Here is a 13930-nt window from a genome sequence, read left to right on the forward strand (position 1 = left end):
CATTCTGACTAAGCTCCTCCTAAACCCCTCCTCTGCTGTCTGACCCCACCCATTCTGCCCAGGCTCCTCCTATACCCCCTCCTCTCTGACTCCACCCATTCTGCCCAGGCTCCTCCTATTTGACCCCACCCAATCTGACTAGGCTCCTCCTAAGCCCCTCCTCTGCTGTCTGACCCTACCCATTCTGCCCAGGCTCCTCCTATTTGACCCCACCCAATCTGACTAGGTTCCTCCTAAGCCCCTCCTCTGCTGTCTGACCCCACCCATTCTGCCCAAGCTCTTCCTATACCCCCTCCTCTCTGACCCCACCCATTCTGCCCAGGCTCCTCCTATTTGACCCCACCCAATCTGACTAGGTTCCTCCTAAGCCCCTCCTCTGCTGTCTGGCCCCACCCAACCTTCCCAGGCTCCTCCTATACCCCTTCTCTCTGACCCCACCCAATCTGACTAGGCTCCTCCTAAGCCCCTCCTCTGCTGTCTGACCCCACCCATTCTGCCCAGGCTCCTCCTAAGCCCCTCCTCTCTGACTCCACCCATTCTGCCCAGGCTCCTCCTAAGCCCCTCCTTCGCTGTCTGACCCCACCCATTCTGCCCAGGCTCCTCCTATACCCCCCTCCTCTCTGACTCCACCCATTCTGCCCAGGCTCCTCCCATACCTGTCTGACCCCACCCATTCTGCCCAGGCTCCTCCTATACCCCCTCCTCTCTGACTCCACCCATTCTGCCCAGGCTCCTCCTATACCCCTCCTCTATGACCTTACCCATTCTGCCCAGGCTCCTCCTCCTCCTATTTGACCCCACCCAATCTGACTAGGCTCCTCCTAAGCCCCTCCTCTGCTGTCTGACCCCACCCATTCTGCCCAGGCTCCTCCTAAGCCCCTCCTCTCTGACCCCACTCATTCTGCCCAGGCTCCTCCTATACCCTTCCTCTCTGACCCCACCCAATCTGACTAGGCTCCTCCTATACCCCTCCGACCTCACCCCCTCTGCTCAGGCTCCTCCTATACCCCCTCCCCTATACCCTTCCTCTCTGACCCCACCCAATCTGACTAGGCTCCTCCTATACCCCCTCCTTTCTGATTCCACCCATTCTGCCCAGGCTCCTCCTATTTGACCCCACCCAATCTGACTTGGCTCCTCCTAAACCCCTCCTCTGCTGTCTGACCCCACCCATTCTGCCCAGGCTCCTCCTATACCCCCTCCTCTCTGACTCCACCCATTCTGCCCAGGCTCCTCCCATACCCGTCTGACCCCACCCATTCTGCCCAGGCTCCTCCTATACCCCCTCCTATTTGACCCCACCCACTCTGACTTGGCTCCTCCTAAACCCCTCTGCTGTCTGACCCCACCCATTCTGCCCAGGCTCCTCCTATACCCCCCTCCTCTCTGACTCCACCCATTCTGCCCAGGCTCCTCCCATACCCGTATGACCCCACCCATTCTGCCCAGGCTCCTCCTAAGCCCCTCCTCTGCTGTCTGACCCCACCCATTCTGCCCAAGCTCCTCCTATACCCCTCCTCTCTGAACCCACCCAATCTGACTAGGCTCCTCCTAAGCCCCTCCTCTGCTGTCTGACCCCACCCATTCTGCCCAGGCTCCTCCTATTTGACCCCACCCAATCTGACTAGGTTCCTCCTAAGCCCCTCCTCTGCTGTCTGGCCCCACCCATTCTGCCCAGGCTCCTCCTATACCCCCTCCTCTCTGACCCCACCCATTCTGCCCAGGCTCCTCCTAAGCCCCTCCTCTCTGACCCCACCCAATCTGACTAGGCTCCTCCTATACCCCCTCCTCTCTGACCCCACCCATTCTGCCCAGGCTCCTCCTAAGCCCCTCCTCTCTGACCCCACCCATTCTGCCCAGGCTCCTCCTAAGCCCCTCCTCTGCTGTCTGACCCCACCCATTCTGCCCAGGCTGCTCCTAAGCCCCTCCTCTCTGACCCCACCCATTCTGCCCAGGCTCCTCCTAAGCCCCTCCTCTGCTGTCTGGGCCCAACCATTCTGCCCAGGCTGCTCCTATACCCCTCCTCTCTGACCCCACCCAATCTGACTAGGCTCCTCCTAAGCCCCTCCTCTGCTGTCTGACCCCACCCATTCTGCCCAGGCTCCTCCTATACCCCTCCTCTCGGACCCCACCCAATCTGACTAAGCTCCTCCTAAACCCCTCCTCTGCTGTCTGACCCCACCCATTCTGCCCAGGCTCCTCCTATACCCCTCCTCTCGGACCCCACCCAATCTGACTAAGCTCCTCCTAAACCCCTCCTCTGCTGTCTGACCCCACCCATTCTGCCCAGGCTCCTCCTATACCCCCTCCTCTCTGACTCCACCCACTCTGCCCAGGCTCCTCCTATTTGACCCCACCCAATCTGACTAGGCTCCTCCTAAGCCCCTCCTCTCTGACTCCACCCATTCTGCCCAGGCTCCTCCCATACCAGTCTGACCCCACCCATTCTGTCCAGGCTCCTCCTATACCCCTCCTATTTGACCCCACCCACTCTGACTTGGCTCCTCCTAAGCCCCTCCTCTGCTGTCTGACCCCACCCATTCTGCCCAGGCTCCTCCTATTTGACCCCACCCAATCTGACTAGGTTCCTCCTAAGCCCCTCCTCTGCTGTCTGACCCCACCCATTCTGCCCAAGCTCTTCCTATACCCCCTCCTCTCTGACCCCACCCATTCTGCCCAGGCTCCTCCTATTTGACCCCACCAAATCTGACTAGGTTCCTCCTAAGCCCCTCCTCTGCTGTCTGGCCCCACCCAACCTTCCCAGGCTCCTCCTATACCCCTTCTCTCTGACCCCACCCAATCTGACTAGGCTCCTCCTAAGCCCCTCCTCTGCTGTCTGACCCCACCCATTCTGCCCAGGCTCCTCCTAAGCCCCTCCTCTGCCGTCTGACCCCACCCATTCTGCCCAGGCTCCTCCTATACCCCTCCTATTTGACCCCAATCTGACTAGGCTCCTCCTAAGCCCCTCCTCTGCTGTCTGACCCCACCCATTCTGAGTAAGCTCCTCCTAAACCCCTCCTCTGCTGTCTGACCCCACCCATTCTGCCCAGGCTCCTCCTATACCCCCTCCTCTCTGACTCCACCCATTCTGCCCAGGCTCCTCCTATTTGACCCCACCCAATCTGACTAGGCTCCTCCTAAGCCCCTCCTCTCTGACTCCACCCAGGCTCCTCCCATACCAGTCTGACCCCACCCATTCTGCCCAGGCTCCTCCTATACCCCTCCTATTTGACCCCACCCACTCTGACTTGGCTCCTCCTAAACCCCTCCTCTGCTGTCTGACCCCACCCATTCTGCCCAGGCTCCTCCTATACCCCCCTCCTCTCTGACTCCACCCATTCTGCCCAGGCTCCTCCCATACATGTCTGACCCCACCCATTCTGCCCAGGCTCCTCCTATACCCCTCCTCTATGACCTTACCCATTCTGCCCAGGCTCCTCCTCCTATTTGACCCCACCCAATCTGACTAGGCTCCTCCTAAGCCCCTCCTCTGCTGTCTGACCCCACCCATTCTGCCCAGGCTCCTCCTATACCGCCTCCTCTCTGACTCCACCCATTCTGCCCAGGCTCCTCCTATTTGACCCCACCCAATCTGACTAGGCTCCTCCTAAGCCCCTCCTCTCTGACTCCACCCATTCTGCCCAGGCTCCTCCTATTTGACCCCACCCAATCTGACTAGGCTCCTCCTAAGCCCCTCCTCTGCTGTCTGACCCCACCCATTCTGCCCAGGCTCCTCCTATACCCCCCTCCTCTCTGACTCCACCCATTCTGCCCAGGCTCCTCCCATACCTGTCTGACCCCACCCATTCTGCCCAGGCTCCTCCTATACCCCCTCCTCTCTGACTCCACCCATTCTGCCCAGGCTCCTCCTATACCCCTCCTCTATGACCTTACCCATTCTGCCCAGGCTCCTCCTCCTCCTATTTGACCCCACCCAATCTGACTAGGCTCCTCCTAAGCCCCTCCTCTCTGACTCCACCCATTCTGCCCAGGCTCCTCCTAAGCCCCTCCTCTCTGACCCCACTCATTCTGCCCAGGCTCCTCCTATACCCTTCCTCTCTGACCCCACCCAATCTGACTAGGCTCCTCCTATACCCCTCCGACCTCACCCCCTCTGCTCAGGCTCCTCCTATACCCCCTCCCCTATACCCTTCCTCTCTGACCCCACCCAATCTGACTAGGCTCCTCCTATACCCCCTCCTTTCTGATTCCACCCATTTTGCCCAGGCTCCTCCTATTTGACCCCACCCAATCTGACTTGGCTCCTCCTAAACCCCTCCTCTGCTGTCTGACCCCACCCATTCTGCCCAGGCTCCTCCTATACCCCCTCCTCTCTGACTCCACCCATTCTGCCCAGGCTCCTCCCATACCCGTCTGACCCCACCCATTCTGCCCAGGCTCCTCCTATACCCCCTCCTATTTGACCCCACCCACTCTGACTTGGCTCCTCCTAAACCCCTCTGCTGTCTGACCCCACCCATTCTGCCCAGGCTCCTCCTATACCCCCCTCCTCTCTGACTCCACCCATTCTGCCCAGGCTCCTCCCATACCCGTATGACCCCACCCATTCTGCCCAGGCTCCTCCTAAGCCCCTCCTCTGCTGTCTGACCCCACCCATTCTGCCCAAGCTCCTCCTATACCCCTCCTCTCTGAACCCACCCAATCTGACTAGGCTCCTCCTAAGCCCCTCCTCTGCTGTCTGACCCCACCCATTCTGCCCAGGCTCCTCCTATTTGACCCCACCCAATCTGACTAGGTTCCTCCTAAGCCCCTCCTCTGCTGTCTGGCCCCACCCATTCTGCCCAGGCTCCTCCTATACCCCCTCCTCTCTGACCCCACCCATTCTGCCCAGGCTCCTCCTAAGCCCCTCCTCTCTGACCCCACCCAATCTGACTAGGCTCCTCCTATACCCCCTCCTCTCTGACCCCACCCATTCTGCCCAGGCTCCTCCTAAGCCCCTCCTCTCTGACCCCACCCATTCTGCCCAGGCTCCTCCTAAGCCCCTCCTCTGCTGCTGACCCCACCCATTCTGCCCAGGCTGCTCCTAAGCCCCTCCTCTCTGACCCCACCCATTCTGCCCAGGCTCCTCCTAAGCCCCTCCTCTGCTGTCTGACCCCACCCATTCTGCCCAGGCTGCTCCTAAGCCCCTCCTCTCTGACCCCACCCATTCTGCCCAGGCTCCTACTATACCCCTCCTCTCTGAACCCACCCAATCTGACTAGGCTCCTCTTAAGCCCCTCCTCTCTGACCCCACCCAATCTGACTAGGCTCCTCCTAAGCCCCTTCCCTGCTGTCTGACCCCACCCATTCTGCCCAGGCTCCTCCTAAGCCCCTCCTCTGCTGTCTGACCCCACCCAACCTGCCCAGGGTCCTCCTCCTACAGACAACACCCATTCTCTTTCTTTCACCTTTCTCTCCACACCTATTTTACTTACCGACCAATCTGCAATCCCTCTTTCGCTAGGCATGATTCCACTCTTACACAACACACAGACACATTTTACTTACCAATTTCCTTACCTGGTGCCGAACCCGGGATTTGAACCCTGGTTGCCTGGATGGAAGGCAGGAACTTACCCACTGGACCACACTGGTTTCCATGTAAGTAGCCTATCAAATTGTCCTTATGTCATGGTCATCCTTTTAATGTGCAATGGAAGCCACAGGGAAGGACACCAAGGCCTGTATGTTGCTTATAGTTACTACTGCAATCATCTAGACCACCAAGGAGCTATAGCTCAAAGGTAAGGATTGTACCTTTGGTGGGGACAGCCCTCACAGGCCAGGGTTCGAATCCTGCCAGTGCTGTAGAAGTATCAAAAGGTGGGAAATTTTCAAACAGTGATTTTCTTTTTTTTTTTTTGCTAAGTGTTTTTCTGGTTTCCATGTAAGTAGCCTATCAAATTGTCCGTATGTCATGGTCATCCATTTAATGTGCAATGGAAGCCACAGGAAAGGACACCAAGGCCTGTATGTTGCTTATAGTTACTACTGCAATCCTCCAGACTACCAAGGAGCTATAGCTCAAAGGTAAGGCTTGTACCTTTGGTGGGGACAGCCCTCACAGGCCAGGGTTCGAATCCTGCCAGTGCTCTAGAAGTATCCCAAGGTGGGAAATTTTCAAACTGTGATTTTTTTTTTTTGTTGTTGCTAAGTGTTTTTCTGGTTTCCATGTAAGTAGCCTATCAAATTGTCCTTATGTCATGGTCATCCATTTAATGTGCAATGGAAGCCACAGGAAAGGACACCAAGGCCTGTATGTTGCTTATAGTTACTACTGCATTCCTCTAGACCACCAAGGAGATAGCTCAAAGGTAAGGCTTGTACCTTTGGGGGGGACAGCCCTCACAGGCCAGGGTTCGAATCCTGCCAGTGCTGTAGAAGTATCCCAAGGTGGGAAATTTTCAAACAGTGTTTTTTTTTTTTGCTAGTGGTTTTTTTGGCAGGTGTCTCCCAACATTTCATATGTTTTCTCTCATGACCTTCTACCAACCGCCCTATTTCTCAAGTAGGTGCTAGGAACAAGGCCTTATCTTCCTTTATCAATGTCGTCATTCTTTGTCCTTTAAGTTTGGTGAATTGCAGAGTGCAATTGTGGTATTGGGGGTTATAACTGAGCACAAGAATGCGAGGATGGTGCTACACTTATTGTAAAATAGGTTGGTTGATGGTGATTTTTCATTTTAGTGTGAGCCACTCGCTCAAATCAGAGGTTTGGTGCCAGTGAGCTTGGATAGAAATAAAGGTCAAGTATGAGCTCTGGCTAATGAAATGATGGGTCGAGTTTGAGGCTAGCTAGAGTCCATTTATTAGGTGCAATAAGAAGTTGGAAAGATTGTTTCCTTTAAGAGACAGACAAGAGCAGAGTCAAGCCTTTGCTCTAGTAGATCTGCATCATGCCTGCTGCAGGATGTGAAGGAGTGGACCTCCACAGCAGTGCGTTGTGCCGGGCTGGGCTGCACTGGGCTGGGCTGGGCCTGCCCTGGCATCTTGGATTTATTCACCCACCTCCTTCCTTTGAAGAACGCTCACGAACGGCCACGAACGTCCTTGTTCTGTATACAGGCGGACAGCAGGCAATTTAGGACCCTGCTAAATGATGGTGATGTCCCCATGTGCTTCCTTCGAGTGGCAAAATCCTTTGTCTAAGGCAGGTGGGCTTTTTTAAAATTTGGTTGAAGACCATATGTTGGAGGCAGTATCACGGCACAAGCCGCCGACCGTCTCAGAAGAAAGTATGCATGGGAGGACATTATTTGCATAGGAGAGCCCTCTTCTCAGTCCCATTCTTAAGCTGCAGTGGCCATGAAGTGTTACTAGTGGGCAGCAGTATGAACAAAAGAGCACACTGAGGCTTTTCTTCTTCTTGCTGACATGATTCTTGGTCATTTTTGTCTTGCAGGGCCTAAGGAGTGAAGGACTACGATGACTGAGGGGATGAGGAATGGCTGGCCTGTATTTGTGGTGAAGGGGGAACATTTGGAAGGTAAACAGCAAGATGAAAGCGTCAAAGCATATATGTTTGCTGAGTGATTGAGTCTGTGTGTCACTTGTCTCTTTGTAGGGACATGTGAGAAAGGAACAGCAGCACCATAGACTTCAGGTGGGAGAGCAAGCAAGGATGAATATTTCCCTCAAATCCAAATACTTACAGCACCTCAAAGATGACAAGTGCGATATGATGTTCTGCAATTGCAAGGATTTGCCATGTGTGGTGCATAAATATGCATGGTTAGTGAGGTTTTTCCCAGAATGTGAGTATCGTTAGGCTGGCAAATGTCAGGCACTCCTTTGGGGGTATGAGGCCAAGAAAAAATTTGGGAAGTTTGCTACAGTCATCTGTAGGATCGAAAGACACTGGGGAATCGTTACAGAGGGAGCCAGGCTGCACAAAACGTGGTAACAGTTGGACAGAAATCTTTAGCAGGACTTTTGACTACCCCCAATGTGGGACCAGGACCGCAGTACCTCTCTGTCTCTGAAACGTATTTTGACCTCTGGGCACCACCATCTCAATGCCCCTCAAATGTTCCCTCCTGGAACCCCAGCTTTGGTAGTGCATCAACCAGGTTTCAATCATTTGAGTGACCACAAACACCCTTGCTATGTGCCTTCCATTTACATTCAGTCAGTAACCCAGCTGCTTCGTTCGCTATTGAATCTCAAGTGACAGTTGGATGCACATTGCAGGGGTATACAGGCATTTACCGTACTGTACAGCCCCTCTCAGTACAGTCAGACTACACTTCTTAAAATCATAAATACATGTTTTGTCCAACAGTAAGGCCGGGCCTTTCCTCTGTAGTTCATAGCCAACGTAAGGAGGAAAAAATAAGCTGAAGAGCATGCCAAAATTCTCTACAGACACTGCCAATCCTCACACTGCCTATTTGCATGCCGAGGTTATTCACTATGACCCACCAAACCAATTGGCAACAGTAGCCTCTCTCTGCCTCATTCGTATGCTCCGATGCCACCTTTAATTAGCAAATGTTAGTGCTCTAGGATTTCATAGCACGATTCGCTATAGCCTCTTTTTTCAACAGAAATGTCCTAAAGGTACCTATACCAATCTGCTGGGTGGGGAGGAGGGGGGCTGCTGCTGTTGGCAGTAAAATTTTGGGGCACCCCACCTGCAAAAATACATTCACATGCTCCTTGTTGTACCTTTCAATACCATAACTGCAGCAGAATCGTATGGTGACCCCTGTTGGTAACAGAAACTGTCAAACAGCTTTTTGCCACCCCCCCTCCCCCGTTGCCCCTAACCATTTGGGGTACACCCCATGAGGGAGGATCAGAGCAATAAAAAATAATGGTAGCCCCCCCAAAAAAGTACCTGGAAGGCATGCCATTCTGTGCACCTCATCGCTCTTCACGTTGCGCCTAAGCACCTTTTAATACTGCTCCCCGACTGCCCCCTCCCAACAGAAATCAGAAAGTATAGGGGGTGCATTAAAAAAGTTTTTGCAGTTCCCCACCATAAGTCAGGATCCTCCTCCATCTATGACCCCTTCCTAGGCCCTCAGACCCCACCCATTCTGCCCAGGCTCCTCCTATTTGACCACACCCAATCTGACTAGGCTCCTCCTTAACCCCTCCTCCGCTCTCTGACCCCACCCAATCTGACTAGGCTCCTCCTATACCCCCTCCTCTCTGACTCCACCCATTCTGCTCAGGCTCCTCCCATACCCCTCTGACCACACCCATTCTGCCCAGGCTCCTCCTATACCCCTCTTATTTGACCCCAATCTGACTAGGCTCCTCCTAAGCCCCTCCTCTGCTGTCTGACCCCACCCATTCTGACTAAGCTCCTCCTAAACCCCTCCTCTGCTGTCTGACCCCACCCATTCTGCCCAGGCTCCTCCTATACCCCCTCCTCTCTGACTCCACCCATTCTGCCCAGGCTCCTCCTATTTGATCCCACCCAATCTGACTAGGCTCCTCCTAAGCCCCTCCTCTGCTGTCTGACCCTACCCATTCTGCCCAGGCTCCTCCTATTTGACCCCACCCAATCTGACTAGGTTCCTCCTAAGCCCCTCCTCTGCTGTCTGACCCCACCCATTCTGCCCAAGCTCTTCCTATACCCCCTCCTCTCTGACCCCACCCATTCTGCCCAGGCTCCTCCTATTTGACCCCACCCAATCTGACTAGGTTCCTCCTAAGCCCCTCCTCTGCTGTCTGGCCCCACCCAACCTTCCCAGGCTCCTCCTATACCCCTTCTCTCTGACCCCACCCAATCTGACTAGGCTCCTCCTAAGCCCCTCCTCTGCTGTCTGACCCCACCCATTCTGCCCAGGCTCCTCCTAAGCCCCTCCTCTCTGACTCCACCCATTCTGCCCAGGCTCCTCCTAAGCCCCTCCTTCGCTGTCTGACCCCACCCATTCTGCCCAGGCTCCTCCTATACCCCCCTCCTCTCTGACTCCACCCATTCTGCCCAGGCTCCTCCCATACCTGTCTGACCCCACCCATTCTGCCCAGGCTCCTCCTATACCCCCTCCTCTCTGACTCCACCCATTCTGCCCAGGCTCCTCCTATACCCCTCCTCTATGACCTTACCCATTCTGCCCAGGCTCCTCCTCCTCCTATTTGACCCCACCCAATCTGACTAGGCTCCTCCTAAGCCCCTCCTCTGCTGTCTGACCCCACCCATTCTGCCCAGGCTCCTCCTATACCCCCTCCTCTCTGACTCCACCCATTCTGCCCAGGCTCCTCCTAAGCCCCTCCTCTCTGACCCCACTCATTCTGCCCAGGCTCCTCCTATACCCTTCCTCTCTGACCCCACCCAATCTGACTAGGCTCCTCCTATACCCCTCCGACCTCACCCCCTCTGCTCAGGCTCCTCCTATACCCCCTCCCCTATACCCTTCCTCTCTGACCCCACCCAATCTGACTAGGCTCCTCCTATACCCCCTCCTTTCTGATTCCACCCATTCTGCCCAGGCTCCTCCTATTTGACCCCACCCAATCTGACTTGGCTCCTCCTAAACCCCTCCTCTGCTGTCTGACCCCACCCATTCTGCCCAGGCTCCTCCTATACCCCCTCCTCTCTGACTCCACCCATTCTGCCCAGGCTCCTCCCATACCCGTCTGACCCCACCCATTCTGCCCAGGCTCCTCCTATACCCCCTCCTATTTGACCCCACCCACTCTGACTTGGCTCCTCCTAAACCCCTCTGCTGTCTGACCCCACCCATTCTGCCCAGGCTCCTCCTATACCCCCCTCCTCTCTGACTCCACCCATTCTGCCCAGGCTCCTCCCATACCCGTATGACCCCACCCATTCTGCCCAGGCTCCTCCTAAGCCCCTCCTCTGCTGTCTGACCCCACCCATTCTGCCCAAGCTCCTCCTATACCCCTCCTCTCTGAACCCACCCAATCTGACTAGGCTCCTCCTAAGCCCCTCCTCTGCTGTCTGACCCCACCCATTCTGCCCAGGCTCCTCCTATTTGACCCCACCCAATCTGACTAGGTTCCTCCTAAGCCCCTCCTCTGCTGTCTGGCCCCACCCATTCTGCCCAGGCTCCTCCTATACCCCCTCCTCTCTGACCCCACCCATTCTGCCCAGGCTCCTCCTAAGCCCCTCCTCTCTGACCCCACCCAATCTGACTAGGCTCCTCCTATACCCCCTCCTCTCTGACCCCACCCATTCTGCCCAGGCTCCTCCTAAGCCCCTCCTCTCTGACCCCACCCATTCTGCCCAGGCTCCTCCTAAGCCCCTCCTCTGCTGTCTGACCCCACCCATTCTGCCCAGGCTGCTCCTAAGCCCCTCCTCTCTGACCCCACCCATTCTGCCCAGGCTCCTCCTAAGCCCCTCCTCTGCTGTCTGGGCCCAACCATTCTGCCCAGGCTGCTCCTATACCCCTCCTCTCTGACCCCACCCAATCTGACTAGGCTCCTCCTAAGCCCCTCCTCTGCTGTCTGACCCCACCCATTCTGCCCAGGCTCCTCCTATACCCCTCCTCTCGGACCCCACCCAATCTGACTAAGCTCCTCCTAAACCCCTCCTCTGCTGTCTGACCCCACCCATTCTGCCCAGGCTCCTCCTATACCCCCTCCTCTCTGACTCCACCCACTCTGCCCAGGCTCCTCCTATTTGACCCCACCCAATCTGACTAGGCTCCTCCTAAGCCCCTCCTCTCTGACTCCACCCATTCTGCCCAGGCTCCTCCCATACCAGTCTGACCCCACCCATTCTGTCCAGGCTCCTCCTATACCCCTCCTATTTGACCCCACCCACTCTGACTTGGCTCCTCCTAAGCCCCTCCTCTGCTGTCTGACCCCACCCATTCTGCCCAGGCTCCTCCTATTTGACCCCACCCAATCTGACTAGGTTCCTCCTAAGCCCCTCCTCTGCTGTCTGACCCCACCCATTCTGCCCAAGCTCTTCCTATACCCCCTCCTCTCTGACCCCACCCATTCTGCCCAGGCTCCTCCTATTTGACCCCACCAAATCTGACTAGGTTCCTCCTAAGCCCCTCCTCTGCTGTCTGGCCCCACCCAACCTTCCCAGGCTCCTCCTATACCCCTTCTCTCTGACCCCACCCAATCTGACTAGGCTCCTCCTAAGCCCCTCCTCTGCTGTCTGACCCCACCCATTCTGCCCAGGCTCCTCCTAAGCCCCTCCTCTCCGACCCCACCCATTCTGCCCAGGCTCCTCCTAAGCCCCTCCTCTGCCGTCTGACCCCACCCATTCTGCCCAGGCTCCTCCTATACCCCTCCTATTTGACCCCAATCTGACTAGGCTCCTCCTAAGCCCCTCCTCTGCTGTCTGACCCCACCCATTCTGAGTAAGCTCCTCCTAAACCCCTCCTCTGCTGTCTGACCCCACCCATTCTGCCCAGGCTCCTCCTATACCCCCTCCTCTCTGACTCCACCCATTCTGCCCTGGCTCCTCCTATTTGACCCCACCCAATCTGACTAGGCTCCTCCTAAGCCCCTCCTCTCTGACTCCACCCATTCTGCCCAGGCTCCTCCCATACCAGTCTGACCCCACCCATTCTGCCCAGGCTCCTCCTATACCCCTCCTATTTGACCCCACCCAATCTGACTAGGTTCCTCCTAAGCCCCTCCTCTATGACCTTACCCATTCTGCCCAGGCTCCTCCTCCTATTTGACCCCACCCAATCTGACTAGGCTCCTCCTAAGCCCCTCCTCTGCTGTCTGACCCCACCCATTCTGCCCAGGCTCCTCCTATACCGCCTCCTCTCTGACTCCACCCATTCTGCCCAGGCTCCTCCTATTTGACCCCACCCAATCTGACTAGGCTCCTCCTAAGCCCCTCCTCTCTGACTCCACCCATTCTGCCCAGGCTCCTCCTCCTATTTGACCCCACCCAATCTGACTAGGCTCCTCCTAAGCCCCTCCTCTGCTGTCTGACCCCACCCATTCTGCCCAGGCTCCTCCTATACCCCCCTCCTCTCTGACTCCACCCATTCTGCCCAGGCTCCTCCCATACCTGTCTGACCCCACCCATTCTGCCCAGGCTCCTCCTATACCCCCTCCTCTCTGACTCCACCCATTCTGCCCAGGCTCCTCCTATACCCCTCCTCTATGACCTTACCCATTCTGCCCAGGCTCCTCCTCCTCCTATTTGACCCCACCCAATCTGACTAGGCTCCTCCTAAGCCCCTCCTCTGCTGTCTGACCCCACCCATTCTGCCCAGGCTCCTCCTATACCCCCTCCTCTCTGACTCCACCCATTCTGCCCAGGCTCCTCCTATACCGCCTCCTCTCTGACTCCACCCATTCTGCCCAGGCTCCTCCTATTTGACCCCACCCAATCTGACTAGGCTCCTCCTATACCCCTCCTCTATGACCTTACCCATTCTGCCCAGGCTCCTCCTCCTCCTATTTGACCCCACCCAATCTGACTAGGCTCCTCCTAAGCCCCTCCTCTGCTGTCTGACCCCACCCATTCTGCCCAGGCTCCTCCTATACCCCCTCCTCTCTGACTCCACCCATTCTGCCCAGGCTCCTCCTAAGCCCCTCCTCTCTGACCCCACTCATTCTGCCCAGGCTCCTCCTATACCCTTCCTCTCTGACCCCACCCAATCTGACTAGGCTCCTCCTATACCCCTCCGACCTCACCCCCTCTGCTCAGGCTCCTCCTATACCCCCTCCCCTATACCCTTCCTCTCTGACCCCACCCAATCTGACTAGGCTCCTCCTATACCCCCTCCTTTCTGATTCCACCCATTCTGCCCAGGCTCCTCCTATTTGACCCCACCCAATCTGACTTGGCTCCTCCTAAACCCCTCCTCTGCTGTCTGACCCCACCCATTCTGCCCAGGCTCCTCCTATACCCCCTCCTCTCTGACTCCACCCATTCTGCCCAGGCTCCTCCTATTTGACCCCACCCAATCTGACTAGGCTCCTCCTAAGCCCCTCCTCTGCTGTCTGACCCTACCCATTCTGCCCAGGCTCCTCC

The sequence above is a fragment of the Lissotriton vulgaris genome, chromosome 1_1 (genome assembly GCF_964263255.1).
Source record: "Lissotriton vulgaris chromosome 1_1, aLisVul1.2, whole genome shotgun sequence".
Lineage (NCBI taxonomy): Eukaryota > Metazoa > Chordata > Amphibia > Caudata > Salamandridae > Lissotriton > Lissotriton vulgaris.